General features: G+C 46.9%; 1 protein-coding gene across 1 annotated transcript in view; it reads right to left on the reverse strand.

The window, feature by feature from the left end:
• Positions 1-19,906, reverse strand: part of LOC142563985 (neprilysin-2-like) — a 140,280-nt gene that overhangs the window by 18,472 nt on the left and 101,902 nt on the right. The window contains exon 22 of the transcript XR_012824459.1: positions 3,852-3,995. The gene's annotated coding sequence lies outside the window, so the exon portion shown is untranslated. The remainder of the gene's footprint in view (positions 1-3,851; positions 3,996-19,906) is intronic.

Consider the following 19,906-nt stretch of genomic DNA (forward strand, 5'->3'; position numbering starts at 1 on the left):
GCAAACGTCTTAATGTCATCCGCCCACCTAACTTTCTGGCGCACCCTGCTACGCTTCCCTTCCCTTGGAATCCAGTCCGTAGCCCTTAATGACCATCGGTTATCTTCCCGCCTCATTACATGTCCGGCCCATGCCTATTTCTTTTTCTTGATTTCAACTAAGATGTCATTTACCCGCGTTTGTTGCCTCACCCAATCTGCTCTTTTCTTATCCCTTAACGTTACACCCATCATTCTTCTTTCCATAGCTCGTTGCGTCGTCCTCAGTTTCAGCAGAACCCTTTTCGTAAGCCTCCAGGTTTCTGCCCCATATGTGAGTACTGGTAACACACAGCTGTTATACACTTTCCTTTTGAGGGATAGTGGCAACCTGCTGTTCATGATTTGAGAATGCCTGCCAAACGCACCCCAGCCCATTCTTATTCTTTTGGTTATTTCAGTCTCATGATCCGGATCCGTGGTCACTACCTGCCCTAAGTAGATGTATTCCCTTACCACTTCCAGTGCCTCGCTACCTATCGTAAACGGCTGTTCTCTTCCGAGACTGTTAAACATTACTTTAGTTTTCTGCAGATTAATTTTCAGACCCACCCTTCTGCTTTGCCTCTCCAGGTCAGTGAGCATGCATTGCAATTGGTCCCCTGAGTTACTATGCAAGGCAATATCATCAGCGAATCGCAAGTTGCTAAGGTATTCTCCATCAACTTTTATCCCCAATTCTTCCTACTCCAGGTCTCTGAATACCTCCTGTAAACATGCTGTGCATAGCATTGGAGAGATCGTATCTCCCTGTCTGACGCCTTTCTTTATTGGGATTTTGTTGCTTTCTTTGTGGAGGACTACGGTGGCTGTGGAGCCGCTATAGATATCTTCCAGTATTTTTACATATGGCTCATCTACACCCTGATTCCGTAATGCCTCCATGACTGCTGAGGTATCGACTGAATCAAACGCTTTCTCGTAATCAATGAAAGCTATATATAAGGGTTGATTATATTCTGCACATTTCTCTATCACTTGATTGATAGTGTGAATATCGTCTATTGTTGAGTAGCCTTTACGGAATCCTGCCTGGTCCTTTGGTTGACAGAAGTCTAAGGTGTTCCTGATTCTATTTGCGATTACCTTAGTAAATACTTTGTAGGCAACGGACAGTAAGCTGATCGGTCTATAATTTTTCAAGTCTTTGGCGTCCCCTTTCTTATGGATTAGGATTATGTTAGCGTTCTTCCAAGATTCCGGTACGCTCTATATTATGAGGCATTGCGTATACAGGGTGGCCAGTTTCTCTAGAACAATCTGACCACCATCCTTCAACAAATCTGCTGTTACCTGATCCTCCCCAGCTGCCTTCCCCCTTTGCATAGCTCCTAAGGCTTTCTTTAGTTCTTCTGGGGTTGTCTGTGGGATTTCGAATTCCTCTAGGCTATTCTCTCTTCCACTATCGTCATGGGTGCCACTGGTACTGTATAAATCTCTATAGAACTCCTCAGCCACTTGAACTATCTCATCCATATTAGTAACGATATTGCCGGCTTTGTCTCTTAACGCACACATATGATTCTTGCCTATTCCTAGTTTCTTCTTCACTGTTTTTACGCTTCCTCCATTCCTGAGAGCCTGTTCAATTCTATCCATATTATAGTTCGTGATGTCCGCAGTCTTACGCTTGTTGATTAGCTTAGAAAGTTCTGCCAGTTCTATTCTAGCTGTAGGGTTAGAGGCTTTCATACATTGGCGTTTCTTGATCAGATCTTTCGTCTCCTGCGATAGCTTACTGGTTTCCTGTCTAACGGCGTTACCACCGACTTCTATTGCGCCCTCCTTAATGATGCCCATGAGATTGTCGTTCATTGCTTCAACATTAAGGCCCTCTTCCTGAGTTAAAGCCGAATACCTGTTCTGTAGCTTGATCCGGAATTCCTCTAGTTTCCCTCTTACCGCTAACTCATTGATTGGCTTCTTGTGTACCAGTTTCTTCCGTTCCCTCCTCAAGTCTAGGCTAATTCCAGTTCTTACCATCCTATGGTCACTGCAGCGCACCTTGCCGAGCACGTCTACATCTTGTATGATGCCAGGGTTCGCGCAGAGTATGAAGTCGATTTCATTTCTAGTCTCACCATTCGGGCTCCTCCACGTCCACTTTCGGCTAACCCGCTTGCGGAAAAAGGTATTCATTATCCGCATATTATTCTGTTCTGCAAACTCTACTAATAACTCTCCTCTGTTATTCCTAGAGCCTATGCCATATTCCCCCACTGACTTGTCTCCAGCCTGCTTCTTGCCTACCCTGGCATTGAAGTCGCCCATCAGTATAGTGTATTTTGTTTTGACTTTACCCATCGCCGATTCCACGTCTTCATAAAAGCTTTCGACTTCCTGGTCCTCATGACTGCATGTAGGGGCATAGACTTGTACCACCTTCAATTTGTACCTCTTATTAAGTTTCACAACAAGACCTGCCACCCTCTCGTTAATGCTATAGGATTCCTGTATGTTACCAGCTATTTCCTTATTAATCAGGAATCCGACTCCTAGTTCTCGTCTCTCCGCTAAGCCCCGGTAGCACAGTACGTGCCCGCTTTTTAGCACTGTATATGCTTCTTTTGTCCTCCTAACCTCACTGAGCCCTATTATATCCCATTTGCTACCCTCTAATTCCTCCAATAATACAGCTAGACTCGCCTCACTAGATAACGTTCTAACGTTAAACGTTGCCAGGTTCAGATTCCAATGGCGGCCTGTCCGGAGTCACTTACCTGAAAAAAAAATTATGTACTCTGCGTAAGCTCACTACGCTCTTGCTGGAGAATGAGTGAAGCGCCGTTACGGCGTTCCCGTTTCACGCACGAATGCGAAAAAGCTTCAGAAATTATGAGAATTGCCTAATAATTCGTAATCATTGTTTGTCTCGGCTACAATTTTGTTCTTGCGTAGTTTTGTTTAATTGAATTTCTATGTTTATGCGTGTCTATCGATGGCCTTTCCGGTGGCAAAGAATACCGAGGCCTTAGTAGACAACTATAAGACTTTGTCACTGCATCGGGCCCCTTCAATGCAATCTTACCAATTAAGCCGAAACGCCGGGAACGAGGGCGCCTCGACAAGCAGGGCGTTTGAAAGCAAACACCGTCTTCCGCAGCAGTGGATGAGTCGTTGCGTGAGGAGAAAGTGCATTGTCGCGATGCCATGTCACCTTAGCTGTCGCCCTCGCAAGGTTTTGTTATGTGGGCGTTCTATGTCCACGCAAGCTCTCGCCTGAGTTCTGACTGCGATTCGGTAAGTCACAATAAAAACGCGTAAAGCGTCTGAACGCAATCGTTATGCAAAATAGAAGTGAGGCGTGCAGACAGGACACAAGAGTAGAGAAGTGGACAACACGAACGCCGACTATCAACCGAAGGGGGCACTGAGGCGAAAAAAGAAAGAAGGCACAAAACTCATCTGCGCATGAGTTTGGGCATTATGGTTTTCGCATTCCCAACACATCAGAAGTACATAGGTGTACTCGCATTTTTGTTGCTTGGATTTATCACTGTCATTTTACGATAAAACGAGTATCATCATTTAAAGATGTTAGTCGCTTGAGCGTATATACTTCAGTGCACACAGTGATTCAGTCCTAAATTTTGAAGATCAATCGATTCCTCTTGGTGATGAAAGCGTTTACCCTTTTGCCACCTTTTCAAGTGTGTTTATGCCTCGAGTTGTGCGCGTAGAAAATTATACGCTACTTCTAGATGTCTTCGGATGCCTTATTCTGCCTATTGTTGGCACTCGAATTTGGTAACTGAGAATGCCCGAGTGCCTACTATACTTTCTATTGAGCATCAGGCCTCGCCGAATACGTACCGTATAGTCCTCCAACTGCAACTGTCATCCAGGTGATATTAGGACAAAAGGCACCTGCTATGGCTCCACCTCCACACGCAGCGACGGAAAGTACCGTGATAGAGAAGACGGAAAGCTTGTTCTGCAGCAGTGTTATTGCAAATCCTGCAACACAAGTATGAAGAATAATCATGCAGGTAAGTCATTCAAAGCGAAAAAGAAGATTACGGTCAGCACAGAGACGCAAGCGTAATGTATACTATCCTTAAGAAGTTCACAACACATGGCCTCTGGTTAGTGTAAATTCTATTAGCTGTAATGATGCCATATTTGCGGGCGATTTGAACTCCCATCATCTGACATGTGGCTAAAGAACAGATCAGTGCGGTACACGACGGTGGCACTGGTCCCACGACAATAATCTCGTATGTAGAAATTCAGGTCATGCTGCTTTTGTTAGAGGTTTGCCTACTTCTTTTCTAGATTTGACTTTCTCAGGTTCAGGTTTTTGCGTATCCACCTGGTCGACTGTTTACTATGCCACATATAGTGACCAGATTCCGTTGATATTGAGATTATGTGCCCGGTAACATTCTTAGTGTCTCATTCGCGAACACACATCAATTGCAGTAAATTCCAAGGTAACCATTGGCTGCCCTAACTGAAGAAAATTCTAAACAAAGCATTCGGCATTTGTTCACTCTTAGAGGACTCCCGTATAAAACCTGAATTTGAAGTTCACTCAGTTAAAGATAAATCCTCTTCGCGCTGATGAAAAGATGACTGCTCGCCGGAATATAGAAGAAAAGCCGCCTGGAAGAAATTGTTACATAGTTAATGCCCGAAAAATTGGTCCGATGCTAAATTTGTTTCACCTACACATGAACTTACTGTATCAAAAGCCAAAATGCATACGACATCAAGCATTTTGATTTTTTTGTCAAACCCAATCACTTTTATTCTAATGTTCGTCCCCCTACTGTGATTTCCCATATTGATGAAGATTTTACGGAGATAACCGTGAATGAATTGTCACGTCCTAAAGAAAATTCCGACTGCGGCTCCATGCCCTGATGGGGTCAGCTAGGCCATGTCAAAAATTTTATATAAAGAGTCGCAAGACGATCTACCAAACATCATAAATTATTCACCCAGACGAGCTTGGATTCCAAAAGAATGGAAGGTTGGAAAGACTATACCGTTACCTGAAAACCCGGGAGAGGGTTAAACCCTACCCAACATTAGACCAATCGCCCTTACATGAAATTTTGTAAAGTTTATAGAAAGAGCATTACATGTTCGCGTTACGAGTATTATTAATACGAGAGAGCTTCTTAATTCATGTAAAATTGGATTAAGGCCGGGGTGTACCATATAGCAGGCGCGCATTGACCTGGAATGTCGTATACAGTCAGGGTGTCTACCAATTGGGAAAAGCGGCAAAGCCGGGAATTCTCAGGGATTTATAGTAGTCTGGGAAAACTCAGGGAAAACTGAGGGAATCTGTACCTCTATCAGGGAAAATTATCGGTAATATTGTTGAAAGGGTTGAAAGTAGCGGTAATCCTGGCTCGAGTAACAGACAGGAATCGTAATGAATCGTCTTTGACGCCCTGTCGTCGGCTGGAGGAGCTTCCAGTGTACAGACAACGACCGACTTTCCGGATGCCCGATAAGTTGGACGGCTTCGCGGCACCACCACGTACCCAATAGAGTCAATGTATCAGAACGTCCAAAATTTCGGGCACAAGAACCCTTCGCCGTCCAATTTTCCGGACTTTTTGCCATGACCGCAGGTCTGAAACGGCATTAATCAAAACCACCACCACTCCCGTTTTGATTACCTCGCCGCCTCGAATCGGCGCTCTCGCACGCAGATCCGCTGGCAGTCGTAGCCATCATTGCGGCAACGCTAGGCCTAGCTGCTTCGACGTTCTGTATTGAGCTCCTTGCCATTGGTTGCCGTGTTTTTTATTTAAAGAATTCGCTGCCTTCAGCAGCAGTACCGACTGCACCTTTGTGGTCCTCGCGATTGGCTTAGAAGCTTGGAAAGCACGGTGCGTTGCATAATGCCGGTTTCTGAAAGTCAGCTTCGCCTCTTTACAAAAATGTTACTTGGTGAAGCATACAAAAAGTACTGCAGTGAAGCATAACCATAGTGGGAAGGGGCTATTGCCATGAGACACAGTATGTATTCCTTAATTATACACGCGTGCATCCGGTATCTCCTGTTACAGTACGAGCACCGATATGCCTCATACGTGTACCAACAGGCCTTAATGGCGTTTTCGAATGTGCCTGTGGCGGTTTGAGCCCCTTAAGGGCAGTAAATGAGATGTATTTATTTTTTTCCAACTGGACGATTTTTCGGACGTTTTCGCGGTCCCTAGGGAGATAAAAAATCGGACTCGCACTGTGCAACTGACCAAGAAGATGCTTCGAATGGTCCACGGGGTGAATGAGTGGCGGAAGGAGCACAAGAACATAAATAACCTACATATTGAGTAGTGAACAGGAAAGGAAGCGTGCTGCCGCCGTTTTGAAGGAGCTTGAGCTCAAAAAAAGAAGAAAAAAAGTTGGTTGATGCCGACATGCAGGCGTCTCTCATCCAAACCAAAATAAACTCTTTAAAGCAGGGAAACACAACACTGAGGCGTCGTACGCGGGCTGAGAATATGTCAGGACAGTTGACGTTGACTTACGAGCTGTTGGGAGAGAATCTCAATTGTGACAAAGTCCGCGCCTCATACCACTGAGCTTGCCATCAGTTGATAGAAATAGCTCATATTCGAAAATATTTGTGTCTGTATGCATCTTCTTTTTATTCGTATTTTAGGATTGGATTGGATTGGAAAAACTTTAATATCGTATTTTAGGATGTCCGACTCGATTTGCAATTTTTTTCGAAGACATATTCTTTGCTGTGCATTTTAGTAACTCCTCCTTTCTATTTTCTTTTGAAAAACATGAACACTAATCCTGAGTATTCAAACCGAATTAAGTCGATTTTTAAAATTTTTTCCATGTGCTTAATGCAACATCTCGCGACGTGGTTTCAGCCCATCTTGAGATAACAAAAAATAGTTCTGTGTCACTCAGGGAATTTCGCAAAGGCACTCAGGAAAAACCTGGAAAACTCAGGGAATTTGGAAATGTCAGCTTGGTAGACCCCTGTATACAAGACGCATGCCAAAAATAGATTATGTAGTCGTTGTTACTGATTCTTTGTTCTTGTCTACTGCACTCACAGCACCTAATAAATATCGGGCTCTGCGAGTGTTTAAATCCTTAGTACCCCAACCATCCATCTAGTCTGGGTACCTGGGCCTACAAGCCTGGTTCTAAATGAAACGGTTTATTCATTGGCGAAAGCGTCGCTAGGTGGCCTAGCAATTCAAATTCTCCCTACATCAGCCTTAACTATACCTGCAAGATTTGGGAGGTAAATGATGCGAGAATTTTCTGAATCATCTATAACGACTTGATCGGATTCTAAACACTTATTGTACATCTAGAAAAGCACTCTTTCGCAATCTAGAAAAATTGAAGTAACTTTTAGTAGGCTTCGCTGTCACATACCTTCTTTAAATTTTTATTTATACAGGGCTGGTCTGGCACCCTCACCGATTTGTCATGTGTGTAGGGAAGATTAAAACAAAGAACATTTCTTTTTAATTTCTTGTCGTCGATTAATTAGCTTAAGAAAACCAACCCCAGAAACGCCACTCCACCTTGTTGGATTGGATTTAACTGTTCCAAATCTGCCTCTACACTTAAACGTAGCGACGGAAACATTAGCGCTGCCATCCAAGATTTTCTTTTAGGATCAATGAGATTCACACTGCGAATACAAAATTTCTTACCCTGCTTTTCTTTCACCAAAACTGACCTTGAATTGTTTTTACGTTATGGTAATGTTATAATGTTCAGTTTCATAAAACCATGCAGGCTCTACAATCTCTGCCTTTCGATAATAGCTTAGCCATTATATAATATTGACTTATTTTAGATTTTACTATAACCTACCTGATTCTTGGCCAATCCCCCGGAGTACGTATGTGCCAGCATATCAAAAAGATCTACGTCTACATCTACACCCATTAGCGGTAGTAAGAGAAAGAATGTTATAACACCTCTTCTATCTATTGCGTCATAAAATGCTGTCACGAAGCGTTTGTGCATGAACTCGCCCACAATGCAGCTGTACCTGTCAGTGTGAAGAAGACGAGAAACAAGCAACTTTTGTCACGGGAACTATACGTACGCCAAAGGACAAGAGAGTGTATTTTACAATGTGTACAAGGAGGCTCTCAAAAGAGCATGGTGGACGAGCAGTTCCGGCAGCGTTTCCTTCTCTCTCGTCGCCTTTGAGCTGCGAGGTACTGCAGCATCATCGGTGCTTCCACACAAAAAAGCCTCGTAACAACACACGGAAAAACCACGAAACATTTCCCAGCGCGTGAACGTATGCATGTGCATAAATTGACCAGGGGCCGTTTAGTTTGTACACGGCAACACGTCCTTGTAGAAAGAGGGAAATCAATTTTCTCCACTCATCACTTCTAGTAACTGTCGTTCTAAAGGCACCTCTGGCTTATGCGTTTCGGTGCGAAACTTCTCCAAAATTGGTCAGAGGCAGTGACTTGCTAAAACCACATGTAAAGAAAATATTTATAGCATCATCAATTTTCTCTTTGCAATCGCACGTGCCGTGTTCACAGATGGCGCCATTGTCCCGCCATGCATGTCGCAATTGGAGCTAAATTTAATCTCGCGCGCTGCTGTCAGAGAGGCGTACAATTCGGCAGCACATTTGTTCATCGAGCAGGAATGGTCGTATTTCATAGAGATCACTATGATATAGCAGTATATTTTCATCACACTGAAAGTGATGCTCAACAGAAATTACAACCTGTGCAAATGCGCACTTTCGTGCAGAAATTCCACGCTTGCTCGGCTCTGTCCCTACCCCACGTTTAACACGTACAGTCTAGAAATGGCCTGATGAGACTCGTGCAGCAACCAAGACGGATATTCAAGCCTCTTTTCCACGTCGAAAGGGGTCCGTCTAAATAGGTAGTGCAAACGGTGATTCCCCGACCGTCTACGCGGGCGGCTGGCCTTACCGCGCATAGCAGTCTCGGGTACCACCAGTAGGGTGGGCAATTCCTCAACATAGCGCTCAACATAGTAGTAGTGTCCGCGTGGGTTTTGGTGGAAGGGGGATCGAGAAGAGCCCTCAGGAGGTTCCAAGTGCGTTTTGTGCCCAGCGTTCCTTTCAGTGTGCCGCAAAAGTTGGCCCAGTTTGTTTGAGCAAGCTGGGTGGCATATTGTGCAGCCTCCTCCGTGACTGCAGCGATACAAAGGCGAAGGCTTAATCTCTGGCGCTTCCATCGTTTGGAGAGGCTTCGACGAGCCTCCCACAGATGGAGGAGGTGGGGGTCTACTTGGGGGGAATTCTTGGTGTTCTTAATCTCTCTTCCGGCTCTGTCGAGGGCATGTTGTATCTTTTGAGTCCGAGACTCCAAGGTCTGCGGTGTGGTATCCTCCACGGCGATGTACGAGCGGAGTTTATCCAAGTCAACGAGGGTCTGAATTTTGGGCCGAAAAATTTTGGAATTTTGCGTTAGTATTGTTTGTATCACGTGGTGATCGCTGCCTAATGTGTCCGGCAGGGCCTCGTGTGCTTTCACTATCACATGTGTGCTTGTCATCGTGGGGTCTGGCGTGGTGTCTCTTGCCGTACTGGCGCCCACTCTCGTTGGTATAGTGGGATCTGTGATTTAAGTAAGTGCGCGGTGCATCATAGTCTTATGTATAAGGTTGCCCTTCGGCGTGTTCTTTATATAACCGCATGCCGTATGGCGGCTGTTAAAGTCGCCCACTATGATTCGATGTGTATAGCGTGTTTGAGCGAAAATTTCTGGTATCCTTGTGCCCTTATCTTAGGGGGACTGTATATGTTGACAACCAACAGTCCTTTTCCCGATGTGGGGTTGGACGGGATAATCTCGAGAGCGGTGTACTCGGTTCCTCCTTCTGAAGGACCCCCGGTAGGGATTCGGTCTATGAAGGGGAGGGTTTTATTAATAAGAATAGCGGTACGCGATGTTACGGATGTCACGTGATATCCCTGCAAGGATAGAGACGCGGACCCTGTTTCCTGCAGGGCCAGTATATCTGGGGGCTTCGGAAAAAGTTGAATGTATGCGGCCAATTGGGCGAGTTTCTTTTTGATGCTTCTACAATTCCATTGCCATATGATTAGGTTAGATAAAGTTTGGTTTCCGGGTGGAGGAGTTAAGCGCGCTCTACCCGAATTCTGTCGCTTATTGGAGTTGGCCATGTTGAGTCCTTACGGGGGTCGAAACCCCCAGCTGTGGGCTGGTCACCTCCTCCGTGGGCTGAGGGGAGTGAGCGGCGGCGGCAGGTTTGAGCTGTTTATGCTTACGGGTGGGTGATGATTGGGCATGCAAATCGAAGAGGAGATTAATTGCAGATTCTATTTTGTCGATGCGTTGATTAAACGCGGTCTCCACACTTTGTAGGACCTGCTCTTGTTCCTTAACCATTTATGTTTTGACAGCCTCGAGGCTGTCGCTTACAAATTTTAGAACTAGTTGCGTGAGGCCTTGTGTGAATTCTGGAGTTTGGAAATATTGTGCACAGGTCTGTTTTGAGAGGACTGGTGCATGGGGCGGCGCTGGATGGGGAGGTATTGGGGATGCCTGCTGAACGGGTGACTTACCAGTGTCGGCCAGGGGGTCCTGCCGTTTCTGCAGCTGTGGGTCTGGATCCAGGGGCCCCCCCGATTGCCAAACCAGATGAAATCCTCAGACCCCCTCTTGCTGCCGAGCCAGGCGCATAGGTGGGCTCTCGTTGCGGGAGTGCCGGCCACGTGGCGTCGCTTCTCGTGCCGCACTCTACAGGGGGGCGTGGCGGGTGGTTCGCGAGTGGTGTCGCAGGTGTCCGTATGGCAGGAGGTACTCGGAGTTGAACATGTTCTTGCTTGGTTTTCTTTTCGTGGTATGATATTTTCGGTTCCTTGGGTCGGGAGGTGCTGTGAGGTGCTTGGCTGCAGGCATTCTTAGGTATGTCGTCAGGTTGTTGGTTTGTCGTTGATATCTCGGTACTCCGCCTCGGTGGAGTCATATCGGGTCCCTTTGTGCGCTGGCGCCGCTCTTTCACCGCTCGGGGCCCGAGTTTCCTCTGACGAGCCGGGCAACTCAGGTCGATGGTGGGATGGTCATCGGATCCGCAAGTAAGACAGCGTGGAAGGCAACCTTCGTGGTGTTCATCTGGGTTAAGCGAGCCACAGTTCCCGCACCGCCCTTCTTGTGGGTATGGGCAGATGTCATGCCGATGTCCGGTTCGTAGGCAGTAGTGGCACACTTGGGTGACTCGGCGGAAAGGTCTGCATCGAAATTCTACGCCTTGAAAGTACACGTAGCTGGGAACTGGCCTGCCCTCGAAGGTGTAGAGGCATGCTCCGTTCGTTCCGAAGGGTCTGGCTTGTATTATGTTAATATCATGGTGGTAGGTGACCGTATCGTTTATGAGGGCTTCCTCGGTAGGTATAGGTAGGGCGCCTGTGATTAGACAGCTTTAGTTACACGTACGTAGAAGCTTCACGTACGCAAACGTGAAAAGCCTACGTACCTTACGTGCACGCCATCTGAAACGCTTTTAGCTACACGTACGCGATGCACGCCAAGAGGGACCCTGTAGCTCCATCTATCGGGAAATGTGAACACGGCGGTAGCCAATTCAACCCTGTCGCCGTGTTTCGATGCGAGCCGTCTGCGCGCGCGAGGCCCGCTATCGCTTGTTCGTGATCTCGCGGAACTCCCGCGCGAAGCTGTCTACGTGCGCAAGAAACGCACGCAAAGAATTGAATCTCACGTACGTCCGTGAGACGCGCGCGCCCCCGCTACGTTCTACACATGCGCACTGCTCACACGTAGAAGCTCTACGTACGCAAAGCCTCTACGTACGTGTAACTAAAACTGTCTATTATCCCCTTGCAGGAGTTGTCCGGGGAAGCCACATACGCAGAGACTTGATACGATTTGTTTGCGAGCAGGAGCGTCTGAATGTGGCAGAGCTGTTCCGCCAGGTCAGGGTCCGGGGTGCTGACCAGTGCGATATTCTGTTCCTTGCGTACTAGTATGCGCGCCGTCGGAGGCAGCGGGGCTCGGAGTGCGGTTTGTATCGCGTCTCGCAGCGGTAAGACCGCTTCTTGTTGTAGTGATATACCTCCTATTATTCGGAGAACCACCGTGTGGTCCCCTGCGGGGAGGCGCGGCAGTCGAGGCTAGCCGGGTCCGTGTCGACGTTCGCGTGAGTCGAATGGGGCGGGTGGAGTCTTGAAGGACTCCTCGGCGACAACCCTCCGTCGTCGAGCGTCGACCACCCGGTACCATGGAGTGTGAGGCACGGGTGGCTGAGGATGTGTATCATTGGGCATGTCGGCTGCTCCGCTCCGACCGGGGCGGTAGTCGCAGAACTCTGTGTCGCGCTCGGGCTCCAAGTCGTCTGCATCCATGCAGTCCAGTTGGCCTGCCGGGTCGGAATTTCTGAAGGACATCTCCGCGGCTCGGGCCCGTACCCTGGGAGCCGCGTTGCAGGGTGCGTCGGATGCCGACGCGGCGTCCGCGTCCGCCGTGCTGCTGTCGCGGTGGCGCGTTTAGACTTAACGTGGTAACCGCCGCTTAGGGATTTCAAACGGCCGTCTCCGGCTAAGAAAAGAGTCGAGCCCGGAAATATTGGTGTCAAGTAAAAGCTGGTGACTTTCTGGTGACGATGGTTGTACGATTTCGTGCCGATGGTGAAAGATTCCGGGTGGTTGAGGGTGGATTAGCAGAGCCCGCTGCGGCCCGATGTGCATCCTCCGTTGCCCAGGTAGCGTCTCCCATTACGGTTACATGCGCTCCAGTTGCCAGGAAGCGTGAGAAGCAGTCAGGGATCTTTGAATGCTAGCGCGTCCTGCTCTTAAAGGTGAAGCTTAAGCGTCCTCCAAATTTTTATAGCCGGTGGCTGTTAGTGACGCCCTCGTCACGATCGAGCCCCGCCACATGCTATCCGGTCTACTCTCTCCCGAACAGTCGGCGTGCGCAGCGGCTAAACATTACGAATTGCGCATACCGTGGTGAGCGCATCACGTGGTGAGTGTGGTACAAATGTGTTTAATATTTGGCATGTTTGTTTCTGACAAAGCTTCATCAAGCGACAGCCAGGCCGAGTAAAACTTTCCGAGCCTGATTCTGGCTATTGATACCGTATGAGCCAGGCTGAGTAGAATTTTGAATGACTAGAAGAATATTGAGTGTATAATGAAGTGAACTCGACTGAGGACAACTTTGATGAGTTTCAGTCTGAGTGAGTCAGCCTGAGCAGAATCCCAGTGAGTCTTCGTCCGATCTAGCCCGGCTGAGTAGAACTTTTAGTGAGTCTGAGTCCGAGTGAACGCTAAGTGAAAATATAACTTGTGGGTGAATCTGAATGAGTACTGTTGGCTTTACCGAACTATAAATATAGTTGCGAGTTATTACCAGTATGCCCAGCCAGATGTATTCCAAGAACTGACTGGTACTAGAAGCGTGCTTTTATATGCTTCAGGGAAAGTTTGTAATGCATTCCCACACATATGTGTCACACATATGCATAGGGGACACATACCAGCCCAATCACCTCTGTTGGCTTCATCAGCTTCAATCTCAAGTTTCTGCGTTCTGTAGTTGAGATTTTTCCCATCTAAAGGAATACTTGTGAGGTGCTATTTGCCACAATATGTCTGATCGAAACATTGCATCTGTCTATGTGGCATTATTGAGAATGCGCTAAATATCCACTTCTGAAAATTTGGTCGAGCATTGAAACAAAAAGTCGCAGTCTCGCCCGAAAGGCTAAGCATCAATTGCGATAAAACATTGGTATACAGCTGTGAGAAGTTAGGATAGTAGTTTTATCGACCGTATAAAACTTGGAAACATTCGCTTACTGACTGAATTAACATGCACAGTGTGAGCGCGCACAAGCCAACATGAACACATCAAACTCCATGAGCGGGGACACTTGCTGTCAAAACGCTGGTGTGAGCAAGCGTGGCAGCAGCAGCGAGCGAAATGACATTGGTGCTGTCTGTCGCTGCAACGCGACGGCGGCGAGAACACAGCGCGCACAAAGGCATGAGCCCATTGCAGATCTCTTTCAATACACGGCGCGCGCGACCTAGCGCGGCCGTCCAAAGTACGCACTTGATGGCGGAGTCGAAGCCGCCCGCCATCTTATCCGCGCTGCCTACCCGCTTTCCACCGTACACGGCGCGCGAGATTGAGCCGCGTTCGTCAGTTCCCCTTGCGCCAGGTCGCGAAATGCGCAGTTGCTGCCGTAACACAACGCCGCCCTCTCTCCCTCTCTCTCCCCCCCCCCCGGCCTTTCGCACGACAGAAGCCGGCACATTCGCTCTCCGCTTTCTTTCTTCGCGCGCGCCGGATTGAGCCGCGATCATCGGCTTCCCTCGCGTGCTTTCGCTCGCGTATACCGCATACGACCCGTGGCGACGGTGTTGTCGCCTTTATACTTTGTCCAGAACATTACGCCGATGGTGACGCCAACTGCAAGAATGCGGCTGGACTGTCTATACAATTGCTATCGCAATAAAAAAAAGAGCTAACATAAATGACATGCGCTGTCGGTGTTTTTTTTTTTTTCAATTACATTTGTTTGTTGGCTGCTGTCCTCAAAATTCCGAGGAATTACTTTGTAAAGAATGAAAGACAAGGTATGAGCAACTTTGGTGGTAGAGAAGTGGTTAGGTATGCGTGGTTGAGAATTTGGTTCGTAATGTTTTTTTTTTTCCGAAGCGACGCCCAGTGGCAGCGCGGGACGCCGGACTTTCGGCGACACGGGCTCTTTAACGCTATCGCGTTAAAACATTACATTGGTCACGTAGGTTCTCTTGCCATCGGATGTTAACGCCGGATGCTCGCCTGATTGTACGTATCATGTGGCCTACAAAGCTTTCGCCCTAATAGAAGTAAGTACAGGCTGGACATTGCCTTAAAATGACAGAATGCCACAGGTAAGAAAGACAAAGGAATTACGTAAAATAAAAAATAGTGATGAGACCTTTACCTATGGAACATCATAAACAGAGCTGCCGCTTGACAAAAGCCTGCAGCTGCAGTCAGCAGCATACTGTGCTTCAAAAAAAGCGAAATTAACAAAATGGCAGCAGCCACTCAATCGAATTAGTCCATCAAGCCGAATAAATTTGAAATGGGAATAAATGTAATCGAGCATTGAAGCTAGCATAAACAATTTAGATAATTCCCAGTGTCGTTGCGCAGATAATCAAGCAATGAAGCAAGCATGAAGTGTGCATATATTTTCCAGTGTTGTTAGGTAAACATAGCCACTCATAAAATAAATAATGCTGGTCCACGTTAAGCTCAATATCGAACAGTTTATATTTTGCATGACTGTAGAGACAATATCAGATTTTTTCCCGCCACTGAAGTGGCGGCGCTGCCAGTGAAATCAACCAGGAGAATCGGGCCGCCAACATGTACGACACAAATGTAACGTACAAAAAATAAGTGGCGTTACTCTTAAATCAGTTATGCGCTACTCCGTTTAGTGGAGGAAGTTTCTGGAGAGGAAAAAAAATGTCACCCACCCGACACTTGAAGAGAGCTAAAAAAGAGTTAAGCAGAAAAGTCAGCCTCGTGGTTAAAGTGATACGCATCTTGATTCGTTGACAAATCCATGACCGACACCATTGTGGGGCGGTTGGCCTACACTTTGAGCTAACCGGAAGTTGCCTGAATGGCCTACACTTCGAGCTAACCGGAAGTTGTCTGAATGCTAGCAGACAGTGCTTACTGAATACCAGCTAAAATAAACGACCCGCCGTCCCGGCGCTGCGAAAGCTAATGTCGAGAGAAACTGTTGCAAAACCATCCCTACAAGTGCTAAAGGGGGTATACAATGCTTTATTGATGGTTCGGGTGCTTGTTTTGAGGCTGTTCTTTATTGAAACGTATGCTGTTCTGTGTTGTAGGGGTGATTTCAAATTATCTATGCACTGTTCATATCGCTTTGCTGAGCGCTTGTAGCCTCTGGCTTAAGGGGGTATGAGCCATTGGATTTATAGCTTGCTTTCGTGGGTATGATTCATTGCATTTTCGATTGCTTATGGGGTATGAGCCAGCAGTGATGAGTACAGGTGCTTGTTTTGAGCTTGTTCTTTATCGAAGCGTACGCTGTTCTGTACGTTGTATGCGTGGTTCTAATGAATGCATGCACTGTTCGTTGCCCTCTGCTGAGTGTTTGCAGCCTCTGCATTACAAGGGGGTATGAGCCACTGCATTTTTGCTTTCTTAGTGCTGTAAGAGCCATTGGTGATGCTGATAATTTTTCTTCATAGGCGGACACGAAAAATATCGACCGCAGAGTGACTTACAGCTGCGCTCAAAAAAAACCGTAACCAGGACACTACAATATGTTTAGCATCAGAGTAGCCTGACGCTGTAACATGGGCTGGAAGCTACACTTTACCAGGAACATGGTTGTTTTTGGACAGAGGTAACCTCTGACTACTGATCGGTATTACAGATGCTTATAAACATATGCCAAAATTCATTACTTATCGTCAAACTTACGCTGCAGGGAATGCAGTGCTGCTTCTAGAAAAATGCTGCTTTAGACGACGATTGCCTCAAGGCATATTTGGCCCACGATGGGATACAAATCTTTTATGGATTACTCTTACGTACCTGACAGATGCTCACTGGCTACCAGTATGCTGTCTGGCCACGACGCGGCTCCGTGGTCGACGTTGAACTTCTCCATGTAAAGGACGTATAGGTACCCCCTGCTGGACTCAACCAAGGAAGCTGCAAATGTTACGCAACCCGCTACAACTGGTATAATCCAGCATCGGTCTGTCAAGTAGGCTGAAGCTCGGCATCCTGAAGATTCCATTGGTTCTGAACACCAGCCAGTGAGTTCCTGTGAGTGTTGCTGTGGACAAATCGCAACGCTCTGAAGCTTACTTTAAATACAACTACTTAAATGAATCGCGTAAATCCTACACTTCAAAAATGGCCCTTTGACTGTAGCGGCCACCTAGTTTCTAGAGCGACGAATTGAAATCAACGATGTGGGAAGATGTGCCTAAGCTTTATCTGTTGAGCGTGGTAAAAAAAATGAATAAAAAAAGCACTGCGCTAGCTCGCTGCGCAAATCTTTCAGATATACCTGTGTCTCGGCACCAGGTGCGTGCAGCAGCGATGTTTAAAAAAAAGAGTGTTTTGCAGCTTCACGAAGAACAATAAGCAGCTGTTTTCCCGAGGTTACATTGGCGGTTGGCGCAGCACCCGCTTCTAAGCTTACAGCTACAGTTAGCAATATTAACAACACTCAAAAATAGGAGAGGTAAAGTCGGCGCCTATTCGCACAGCTGCTTGCGCCCTAGTGCGCAGAATGGTGGCTGTTCTGTCACGAAAGTAACACTGTCGTTTTGAAACAATGCCTACAAAGGAAAATCAGCTTCTTTTGAAGCATATGCATATGTGTGTATACGACAGGAAACTTATGCTGCTTTACTTGCATTCTTTAGACGTACTTCTAAGACAAGGTTCTACCTCAATATTCTAGTAGAGCGTTCTAGAACGTTCGCTCGACGATACAGCACTACGACTCGAGAAAGTAGATGGCAGCACTGTCTCATCGACGGAAGCCATTACGGCGCTTAGATACGATTGATTCGTGAATGCAGGTATTGTAACTAGTGGCAAAGAAATGCGATTATCTCTTGCGTTACTGCCTGAGCCGATTCTAACGACGGTGTATTGTGGCGCAGCCTCTGCGTAGCATTAGTTGCTACAAGGAAATGATGGCTGTACATGGGCAACTCGCAAAAGAGATGAAGCGCCTCAAAGAGCCGCTGCAACAGAAGAACGAGGCACAATTAAGTGCTGTAACTTTTTTTAAGAGATTCGTTGGCATCGGACACTGCGCATGTGAAAATCAGCAGTAAGGTTGAGCGTTCGTTGCGCGTTTCATTTTTGCGTTACTGCTCCGGTCAGTGGCCCAAAAGAAAGTTGGTCGTGCTACAGTTGTAACGAACGAGGCGTGCCTGGGATTAGACATAATACGGCCCACAATGATTTTTTCTTACAGCTAACTGACACTACTGGAACCTACGAACGACCGAAGGTTATGTATATAATCTGCATGAAATGCAAAAACAGGCAATACAACAGATTTTTTATTGGTTTGAACATCGATCTGCTGTGCAGAGAGACCAAGTTTCATTGTAAACGTACATTTTTTATTCAGGATTACCTGCCGAAAGCTGCCTGGCGTAAGGCAAAGATCACTTGGCATTAGGAAGGCACAAACAATAAATGGCATTCCCCTCGCGATCATTACAACCAACCGCCGTTTTCTGTACAATTACCCATTGTGAGTACGCGCCCCTGCAGTCCTTGCTGATGGGATACGGAGCAAGAAAAACTAGAATTGGAGTCAGAAGAAGGAGAATCTTCTGCGGCCTGCTGGTACGCTGTCAGATTTCTTACGTTGTCACCCGCAAATCATGGATGAGTTATTGAATAATAATAATATATGGGGTTTTACGTGCCAAAACCACTTTCTGATTATGAGGCACGCCGTAGTGGAGGACTCCGGAAATTTTGACCACCTGGGGTTCTTTAACGTGCACCTAAATCTAAGCACACGGGTCTTTTCGCATTTCGCCCCCATCGAAATGCGGCCGCCGTGGCCGGGATTCGATCCCGCGACCTCGTGCTCAGCAGCCCAACACCATAGCCACTGAGCAACCACGGCGGGTATAAGTTATTGACCGTTTCGTTTTTACTAAAGAAGATGGCTACATTGGTGGTTGACTGAAAGCTTATTATCTCAGTTTAAGGACGAAAAAAAAAGAAACAGAGCGGAGTTAAAACAAGTGTTAAAAACTGCCATCACCCTAAGAGTCTCTTCTTGTTTCAAAGTGCAGAAGGAGCGCGCATGACAACAAAGACGGGAAGTGGACAAAGAGAACGACGTTCGGCGGGCTACTTTTGGACCGGTCCCGAAAAATGCGAACCGTTTCCATTGACCTGCCTTCGCCCGTAACATTTGGTGCAGCTGTGCGAGGTCTCTCTCACTACAGACAACGGAGCCGTCAGTAAACGATTTTCGTAGAAGCCACCGCTTTGCTGGACTTTTGCCCTCGACCACCACCATGCCTCGAGACGAAGATGCTTCAAGTACTGCATCTGTAGGACCAGCCCCGTTCAGCACTACCGAGAGCCACGTACCTTCTCCGCAAATGAAAAAGATGTCGACGAGTTGCTCAACCATTATGAGTGGGTAAGCCAGTGCAATCACGGGAACACTGCCGCCCAACTGAGGAACATTGTTTCTTTTTTCAGCGACATAGCAATGGTTTGGTATGACAACCATGCGGATGCACTAACTACCTGGGCCTGTTCAGTTGAGGAGATCAGGAAGCGTTTGTCTGATTCGGAGGGTAAGAAGAAACTAACAGAATTAAATTTAGCTCAGAGGACTCAAGTCCCCAGAGAGACATGCACCACATTCATTGCGGAAGTTCTAAAGCTGTGCAAGACCGTAAACCCTCGAATGTGAGAAGAAGGCTACTTTCAAATTTGTTATGTGACTTTTTGTTTCTAAATTGCTGCTTATAGCAGGGGATGTGGAAAGTAACCCTGGGCCTGATTATGATCAGTTTTCCAAGCAGCTAAAACAAATTGCAGACGACCTTCATGTTATTAAGGAAGAACGTCTAACATCCATCGACTTAAAACTTGACAGCCTAAGCAATCTCGATACCAAGGTTTCTACATTCATGGAACAAATTAATAGCCTCCAGAAAGCACTAATATCGCTTGAACTAAAAGTGGACGACCTTGAAAATCGCTCGAGAAGATCAAATCTAATTGTTTACGGTCTTCCCGAGGAAGCTAAGGAAAACGAAGGCTCACTTGAACACAGAATGCACGAAAACATTCTTAAAAGTGTCCTCAAAGTCGAAGATGTAA

Source organism: Dermacentor variabilis, chromosome 11 (assembly GCF_050947875.1).
Source record: "Dermacentor variabilis isolate Ectoservices chromosome 11, ASM5094787v1, whole genome shotgun sequence".
Taxonomy (NCBI): Eukaryota; Metazoa; Arthropoda; class Arachnida; order Ixodida; family Ixodidae; genus Dermacentor; species Dermacentor variabilis.